The sequence below is a fragment of the Schistocerca piceifrons genome, chromosome 9 (genome assembly GCF_021461385.2).
Source record: "Schistocerca piceifrons isolate TAMUIC-IGC-003096 chromosome 9, iqSchPice1.1, whole genome shotgun sequence".
Classification (NCBI taxonomy): Eukaryota; Metazoa; Arthropoda; class Insecta; order Orthoptera; family Acrididae; genus Schistocerca; species Schistocerca piceifrons.
The window spans coordinates 133,615,160-133,624,567 of NC_060146.1; positions in this window are offsets into that span (position 1 = coordinate 133,615,160).

The window sequence follows — 9,408 nt, forward strand, 5'->3', positions numbered from 1 at the left end:
TAGACCGCACCGCTCGAACTGTCAACACAACTGGCACTGCTAAGAGTATCCTACGACTTCCACATTGCTGGCAACGGGTTATACACAATGCTGGTGACTACTTTGAAGGGCAGTAAAACTTTGAAACACGTATCTACTTTGTACGAGCGGTAAATAAATAGTTGCCACTATTAAAGTTCCTACCCTCGTACATGAATACTGTAGTGGGCAAAGTAGAGAAACGACTTAACAGTTGAACCTGTAAAAGAGACTGCAATGGTAAAATTTAATTTGCGTAAAATTTTATTTGTGTCAACAAAAAGAACTTTTAAAGAAGATCCAGTCCACTGAAAAATATACACGGGGCATGGGCTCTAAAGTAATGTAGGTTCGAGTGTAAAATTTTTATTTATCTCTTATATCGTATGTAATATAGCGATTTGACATCATAAAATTGAACTAAGAATATACCATTCGGCAGTTCTAAAGGAATTAATCCAGATCGTGCGGGAATCGTACTTTCTTAGTTAAAACAAAACAAAAAAAAATCCAAATCTAGATCCGATTATCGGGCTAGGCTATGGGTTGGACGTGTGTCAATCACAGTTTTGCATTAAAAAAATTCTAGCACATGACATCAATATTGTTTACTTTATTCTGTCCTTTTATCGACATCTGAACTAAAACCGTCTTAAAATTAAAAGCGTGTTGAGGGAATATCCTCATATTAGTGTTCCAGAATACGGTAACCCTAATAACAATGCAAGTGATGGGATTTTGACTTATTGCCAAACAAGTGAGGGTGATTGCATATGGATTGGTAGGTGTGGTTCATCGTGAGAATTTTGTTAACAGTTAAAAGAAAACTGCAAGAAAGAAATGTTGGTTCAGTTAGCTATAAATGTCGATATGGGCTGACTTTGAGAGTATTGGAAAATTTATTTCCATACTGGGCTTCCATGGCTAATCCTATTATGATAGACTATTATTTTACCAGACTTTCAAATGCCGCAAAGAAACCAGGCTTGTCTCTTCTAAGCAAGTTGGACGATCATTTGTGCATTGTCCAAGAAACCAGCTTGATATTTGTTAGGCCTAATGAGGTTGCAACTGACATTGGAAAGAAGATCGCATGTAGCTGTACAATCCTATTATGATAGACTATTATTTTGACAGACTTTCAAATGCCGCAAGAAACCAGGCTTGTCTCTTCTAAGCAAGTTGGACGATCATTTGTGCATTGTCCAAGAAACCAGCTTGATACTTGTTAGGCCTAATGAGGTTGAAACTGACATTGGAAAAAAGATCGCATGTAGCTGTACCTACACAGAAAGGGGAGAAACTATGCTTTGGTAGGCTGTGTTTGTGCTAATGGCATTAGGATAACCCTGTTTATAATTTTCAAAGGTTCTCGGTGGAATGAAGATTACAAGAGGGAGGGACTGTCTGCTGTACACCAAGGTTCGTCTGTCTGAAAAGGGGTGAATTACCGAAGAATTATTTTTAAAACATTAAAATTTTTTCTTGAATCTAACAGAACAACGCCTGTGCCATTGCTGATGGATTCACTTGCAGCACTTATTTCTTCACAAGTACTTGAGCTTGCTAACCAAAGTGATATCTGTTTACTTACATTCCCTTCTCACACAGCATACAAAAGCTAGAAAAGTTTTAAAAAAATCCAGTGAACATGACTGGACTTCTGACACATGTGGCGGCCAATATTTAACTGACAAAAGAGAAAAAAAGTGGAAAGAAATGGGTGCAATGATCATTCTGCCTCACTCCATACCATGAACTCTCCCGAAACGAATTTGCAATGGGACATATTTGCATGTGTGATCTCTGCAGTTTCATCAATGAGTGAGGTGATATTACTTAGAAAAGAAGAAATAGGCTAATCTTTTAATATGTGCTGATAAATTAACGTTACGCAATTCCTTTTCTTTAATTTATGTTAACTTTTAAACCTGAACAATTTACTAGGGATTTGAACTTAAGCAATTTTTTATAAAGGCTATTTTTATTATAAATATCCAATTTTTTGCTAACTTTTTTGTTTGCTTTTGCTTTTTGCTGTTATAGGAATACTGGCTTTGTCGCCGAATTAGGTATCTTTTCCTACGTTGATTACTGAAACAGCAGAAGAACATCATCAGATTCATGTGTACTGTATCTTGGATCCATTACTTCGTTAACTGCAAATCCTAACTGTCTCCTCCGTATACATTTATGAAATTATAATCTTTCTACTCAGCATACTAAAATTATTTTAGGAGAATCATTTCAGCCACATGTACAACATGAGACACAAAAAAATTTTATGCTGTCCTCACACTAATTGCATAGGCTCTCAGTATACATATTGTACATTATAGTTCCCCCGCCACAATTTCCCGTCTCTATGTGAAGTACTGCAGTGATTTTGATACCGATTTCACCAATAGACTGACTGACGAGGAAGGTTTGTGTACATACTTCATAAATATTTCGTGAAAACTAGTTAAACTATGATGAACTGAAGGCACCAGAAGAGTTTTATGTCTGTATATGACAGTTAAAATCAGAATCAGAAATTGAGTTTGTGACGCAGTTTGCACTAATAAATAGACTTCTTTCATGAGGAAGGTTTGAGCAGGCTATACAGGGTAGAGAAAAATTGTGTCACGAAATTTTAACCCTGGATAGCTGATGCCAGTAGGAACCAAAATTACTAATGTTGTGTATGTCGACAACGCACCATTTTTAAACTTCGAAAACTTGGCGCCACGCGTTCCGATTGGCCGTGGTATTGCCCTGTTGCCGTTCGTCGGTTGACTGTCAGCGCTATGGTTGTCGGTTCACACATACAAACGTCCCTCGCCGCATTACTGCCACAACGTGATACGCACACGTGTCGAATACGTCTTGCGATCTCCGGCAGGCAAAGCATACGCGGTCATGCGTTGTTCAGCGACAGGGCAGTCCCACGGCCAATCGGAGCGCGTGGCGCTAAGTTTCCGTAGTATAACAATTGTGCATTGTCGAGCTACGCAACTTTAGTAATTTTGGTTCCTACTAGCGTCAGCTATCCAGGGTTAAAATTTCGTGACACTTTTTCTCCACCCTGTATAATTTATTATCGTTATGCCAGACAAGTCGTCCAGCCAGAGGCGGGGTGGATCATGTAAATAATACACTAGCATTTTCCCCATGGCTTCACCAGCGTAAACAAAAAAAAAAAAAGTTCAAATGGCTCTAAGCACGATGGGACAACATCTGAGCTCATCAGTCCCCTAGACATAGAACTACCTAAACCTAACTAACCTAAGGACATAACACACATCCATGCCCGAGGCAGGATTCGAACCTGCGACCATAGCAGCAGCGCGGTTCCGGACTGAAGCGCCTAGAACCGCTCGGCCACAGCGACCGGCGACCGAGCGTTAACAATCGACACATGCAGGGCATGTTGTTGTTGTTGTTGTCTTCAGTCCTGAGACTGGTTTGAAGCAGCTCTCCATGTTACTCTATCCTGTGCAAGCTTCTTCATCTCCCAGTAGTTACTGCAAACTACATCCTTCTGAATCTGCTTAGTGTATTCATCTCTTGGTCTCCCTCTACGATTTTTACCCTCCACGCTGCCCTCCAATGCTAAATTTGTCATCCCTTGATGCCTCAGAACATGTCCTACTAACCGGTCCCTTCTTCTTGTCAAGTTGTGCCACAAACTCCTCTTCTCCCCAATTCTATTCTATACCTCCTCATTAGTTATGTGATTTACCCATCTAATCTTTAGCATTCTTCTGCAGCACCACATTTCGAAAGCTTCTATTCTCTTCTTGTCCAAACTATTTATCGTTCATGTTTCACTTCCATACATCGCTACACTCCATACAAATACTTTCAGAAACGACTTCCTCACACTTAAATCTATACCCGATGTTAACAAATTTCTCTTCTTCAGAAACACTTTCTTTGCCATTGCCAGTCTACATTTTATATCCTCTCTACTTCGACCATCATCAGTTATTTTGCTCCCCAAATAGTAAAACTCCTTTACTACTTTGTGTCTCATGTCCTAATCTAATACCCTCAACATCACCCGACTTAATTCGACTACATTCCATTATCCTCGTTTTGCTTTTGTTGATGTTCATCTTACATCCTCCTTTCAAGACACTATCCATTCCGTTCAACAGCTCTTCCAAGTCCTTTGCTGTCTCTGACAGAATTACAATGTCATCGGCGAACCTCAACGTTTTTATTTCTTCTCCATGGATTTTAATATCTACTCCGAATTTTTCTTTTGTTTCCTTTACAGCTTGCTCAATATACAGATTGAATAACATCGGGGACAGGCTACAACCCTGTCTCACTCCCTTCCCAACCGCTGCTTTTCTTTCATGCCCTTCGACTCTTATAACTGCCATCTGGTTTCTGTACAAATTGTAAATAGCTTTTCGCTCCCTGTATTTTACCCCTGCCACCTTTAGAATTTGAAAGAGAGTATTCCATTCAACGTTGTCAAAAGCTTTCTCTAAGTCTACAAATGCCAGAAATGTAGGTTTGCCTTTCCTTAATCTAGCTTCTAAGATAAGTCGTAGGGTCAGTATTGCCTCACGTGTTCCAACATTTCTGCGGAATCCAAACTGATCTTCGCCGAGGTCGACTTCTACCATATTTTCCATTCGTCTGTAAAGAATTTGCGTTAGTATTTTGCAGCTGTGACTTATTAAACTGGTAGTTTGGTAATTTTCACATCTGTTAACACCTGCTTTCTTTGGGATTGGAATGCAGGGCATAGGCAAAATAATGTGAAAACCTGTACTTAGTTGGGAACGATTTATTAATAAGGGGTTGGACCCCATTTGCCTGTAATACAGCTGCGATTCTTCTCGAAATACTGGCATATAATGATTATATAGCCTCCAGTGGAATGTTATGCCACTCTTCGATCAGAACCTCTTCTAACTCATGCAGTGACGAGCGAGGCGGAAATTGCTCCAGAGTCTGCGCTCCAATACTGCCCACAAGGGTTCCATAAGGTACAGGTCTGGGGACTGTGCTGGCCACGGAAGACGCTGCAGTTCAGTTGTGTGCTGCTCATACCAGGATTGTACTGTCCTGGCTGGGCGAATGGGTGCATTATCATCCTAAAATGTGACATCACTGTTGGGGAAGCTAAATTTTTCACATAATCGTTGGCTGCAACACGGCCTTTGAGAGTAATGATGGGGACAGCAGAATCCATGATATGGTTGTCCACACCACCACACGTCCACCCCCCCTACTCGACCGTTGGAAGCAAGCAATCGGGATTGTAGGCTGCTTTTGGCTTCTCCAGATGTAAACCCGGCCCGATGTTGAAAACGTTGACTCGTCGGCCCACATGACGTGTTTCCACCATGTTTTACGCTTCTTTGCTATCCAGAGTGAGACTTTCACTCTGCAGCGGAGTGTGCACTGATGCGAAACTTCCTGACAGATTAAAACTGTGTGCCCGACCGAGACTCGAACTCGCCCGGCTCCCCCAGGCTGTGGCTAAGCCATGTCTCTGCAATATCCTTTCTTCCAGGAGTGCTAGTTCTGCAAGGTTTACAGCACAGCTTCTGTGAAGTTTGGAAGGTAGGAGACGAGGTACTGGCAGAAGTAAAGCTGTAAGGACGGGGCCTGAGTCGTGGTTGGGTAGCTCAGATGGTGCCGGAACGGTAGCTCAAGCGTGTTCGGTCAGAGGGCTACTTGCTCTCTGTAATAAAAAAAAAACTGAGTCAATGAATCAACAATCAACTTGAACGGATGTGTTGTGACGTCCGCACAGACCAAATGCAACGAACTATACCGAACAAAAAAATAATAATAAAAATAAAGATGGCAGAGCCCTTGCTAGCAGAAGGCAAAGGTCCCGAGTTCGAGTCTCGGTCCGGCACACAGTTTTAATCTGCCAGGAAGTTTCACGTCAGCGCACACTCCGCTGCAGAGTGAAAATCTCGTTCTGGAAACATCCCCCAGGCTGTGGCTAAGCCATGTCTCTGCAATATCCTTTCTTCCAGGAGTGCTAGTTCTGCAAGGTTTACAGCACAGCTTCTGTGAAGTTTGGAAGGTAGGAGACGAGGTACTGGCAGAAGTAAAGCTGTAAGGACGGGGCCTGAGTCGTGCTTGGGTAGCTCAGATGGTGCCGGAACGGTAGCTCAAGCGTGTTCGGTCAGAGGGCTACTTGCTCTCTGTAATAAAAAAAAAACTGAGTCAATGAATCAACAATCAACTTGAACGGATGTGTTGTGACGTCCGCACAGACCAAATGCAACGAACTATACCGAACAAAAAAATAATAATAAAAATAAAGATGGCAGAGCCCTTGCTAGCAGAAGGCAAAGGTCCCGAGTTCGAGTCTCGGTCCGGCACACAGTTTTAATCTGCCAGGAAGTTTCACGTCAGCGCACACTCCGCTGCAGAGTGAAAATCTCGTTCTGGAAACATCCCCCAGGCTGTGGCTAAGCCATGTCTCCGCAGCATCCCTTCCTCCAGGAGTGCTAGTTCTGCAAGGTTTGTAGGAGAGCTTCTGTTAAGTTTGGAAGGTAGGAGACGAGGTACTGGCAGAAGTAAAGCCTAGAGGAGTGGGTGTGGGTCGTGCTTGGGTAGCTCAGATGGTAGAGCACTTGCCCGCGAAAGGCAAAGGTCCCGAGTTCGAGTCTCGGTCCAGCACACAGTTTTAATCTGCCAGGAAGTTTCTTTGCTTTGGTTGTCGTCACTAATGGTTTGGGTATAGCAGCTCGTCCATGAATATTCGCTTTATGGAGTTCTCGACGGACAGTGTCGACAGATACGAGGTGCTATTGATCTCTGTAGTCACTTTAGCCTCCGTATCTTGTGCTGTTTTGACACGATACGTGTTCGCATACGACGATCTCTGTCACTCACTGTTATGTTTACACAGTGATGTCTTTCCATGTTTTGTGTAGGCTGTCATGACTGTTGAAACAGTTGCTCTTGAAGCATTAAATAATTTAGCTGCCTTGGTTACTGATGCGCCAGCTACTCAGGGCCCCACAATCTGCCCTCTTTTGGAACTCTGTTAGGTGTTTCATTGCACTTCGACCTCGGCTTCTGAATGCAAATTCAAAGTGTGCACTACTCGTAAACAGTCTGCACTGATGCCTAGTCCGTACTGAACACGCACAGTCCAGCGCGACACGTGCCTTACCTGCGGTGTTGACCGTCCCATTACTACCACTATTCACATTATTTTGCATATCCCCTGCATATTGCAGAACCGTATACCGAGGTCTCTTCGTTTCTTGGTTCTTGATCCCGGCTTCTTCAGATCTCTTGTGAAGAGTCACGATAAAAGTTTAATACTGGCGTGGGACAATCTGCTATGGATGAATTCGTTTCTGACTAATAATCTATTCAGTTAATGTGAAATAATAATGTATGATAGAAGTGTAAACTTTATTACACTTCCACAAGATTTTAATAATTCCACGTGGTACCGTTTATCCTAGAATTGGAAGCTGATTGCTCTGTTTTAATGAAGTAACGCCCGTTCAGTTATATTGGCATTTATTACTGGTTGTGAAGTGAACTGCTGTTTGACAGTGTTGGTGAGTATTCAAAATATACTTGCAATTAATGTTCATTTATCAATAAGAATAGTGTTCGTCAGTGAAATGCAATATCAATGAAGTTACACACCAGTTGGTAATTTAACTTTTGAAACCGCTGGTTTATTGGCATTTCTGGTAAAGAACACTCATACTCTCATTCGATCAGCAAATTCCGTGTAACGGTTTGTAAGTGTAATGGGACTTATTACGTCGCAAATCGTTCTAATGAATGAATTGATTTGCATTACAGTGTTGCTAAGCAACGTGATCAACAAGGTGACATGTATCCTATTTAAAACACAACCTCGATATTTTGAATAAATTTTCGGTTCATTTTTATCAAAAATCAGTATTTATCTCGAAGAGTAATTTCAAACTTCGTGCATTATGTCCAAGTACGCTTGCAATTATTATAGGCTAAGGTTTCAATTTTCCCTGATGGGCTAAACGACTTTTTGTAATAACGTGATGTGTCTAACTCACGTAAAGTCTAAATGAAACTGGATTTGTCTCTATTCGGCTCAAAATCACAAAATAAAATTCACCGCACAGGTCAGCAAACTGTTCACGCGCGCTTTTAGCACTCTAAAGCCGTCGGCACACGGACCGTGCTGTCGAACATTAACGTTGAGCGTGCCAAGTTCAACGTGCTGCTGAACGCTCAGGAACGATGCGACTTGTGCATACGGTACGTGGGCCCCCAACGTAGTATACGCGATCGCAACGCACTCCAGCGGCAGTTGAGGGATGTTTCTAGTTCGTAAATCACACTGTTTACTCAATGGGCGTGCGTAAAATTCCCACGTTAGCTCTATTAAAACGCACATTTCCTCCATCGTCCACGAAAAGGAAAATACCATGTCCAATCAATAAGGACAGAGACTTATAGAAGTTCCATTACAAACAGTGAGGTACAAATTTGGAATGTTGTTGTTGTTGTTGTGGTCTTCAGTCCTGAGACTGGTTTGATGCAGCTCTCCATGCTACTCTATCCTGTGCAAGCTTTTTCATCTCCCAGTACCTATTGCAACCTACATCCTTCTGAATCTGCTTAGTGTATTCATCTCTTGGTCTCCCTCTACGATTTTTACCCTCCACGCTGCCCTCCAACACTAAATTGGTGATCCCTTGATGCCTCAGAACATGTCCTACCAACCGATCCCTTCTTCTGGTCAAGTTGTGCCACAAACTTCTCTTCTCCCCAATCCTATTCAATACTTCCTCATTAGTTATGTGATCTACTCATCTAATCTTCAGCATTCTCCTGTAGCACCACATTTCGAAAGCTTCTATTCTCTTCTTGTCCAAACTATTTATCGTCCATGTTTCACTTCCATACATGGCTACACTCCATACAAATACTTTCAGAAATGACTTCCTGACACTTAAATCAATACTGGATGTTAACAAATTTCTCTTCTTCAGAAACGCTTTCCTTGCCATTGCCAGCCTACATTTTATATCCTCTCTACTTCGACCATCATCAGTTATTTTGCTCCCCAAATAGCAAAACTCCTTTACTACTTTAAGTGCCTCATTTCCTAATCTAATTCCCTCAGCATCACCCGACTTAATTAGACTACATTCCATTATCCTTGTTTTGCTTTTGTTGATGTTCATCTTATATCCTCCTTTCAAGACACTGTCCATTCCATTCAACTGCTCTTCCAAGTCCTTTGCTGTCTCTGACAGAATTACAATGTCATCGGCGAACCTCAAAGTTTTTATTTCTTCTCCATGAATTTTAATACCTACCCCGAATTTTTCTTTTGTTTCCTTTACTGCTCGCTCAATATACAGATTGAACAACATCGGGGAGAGGCTACAACCCTGTCTCACTCCC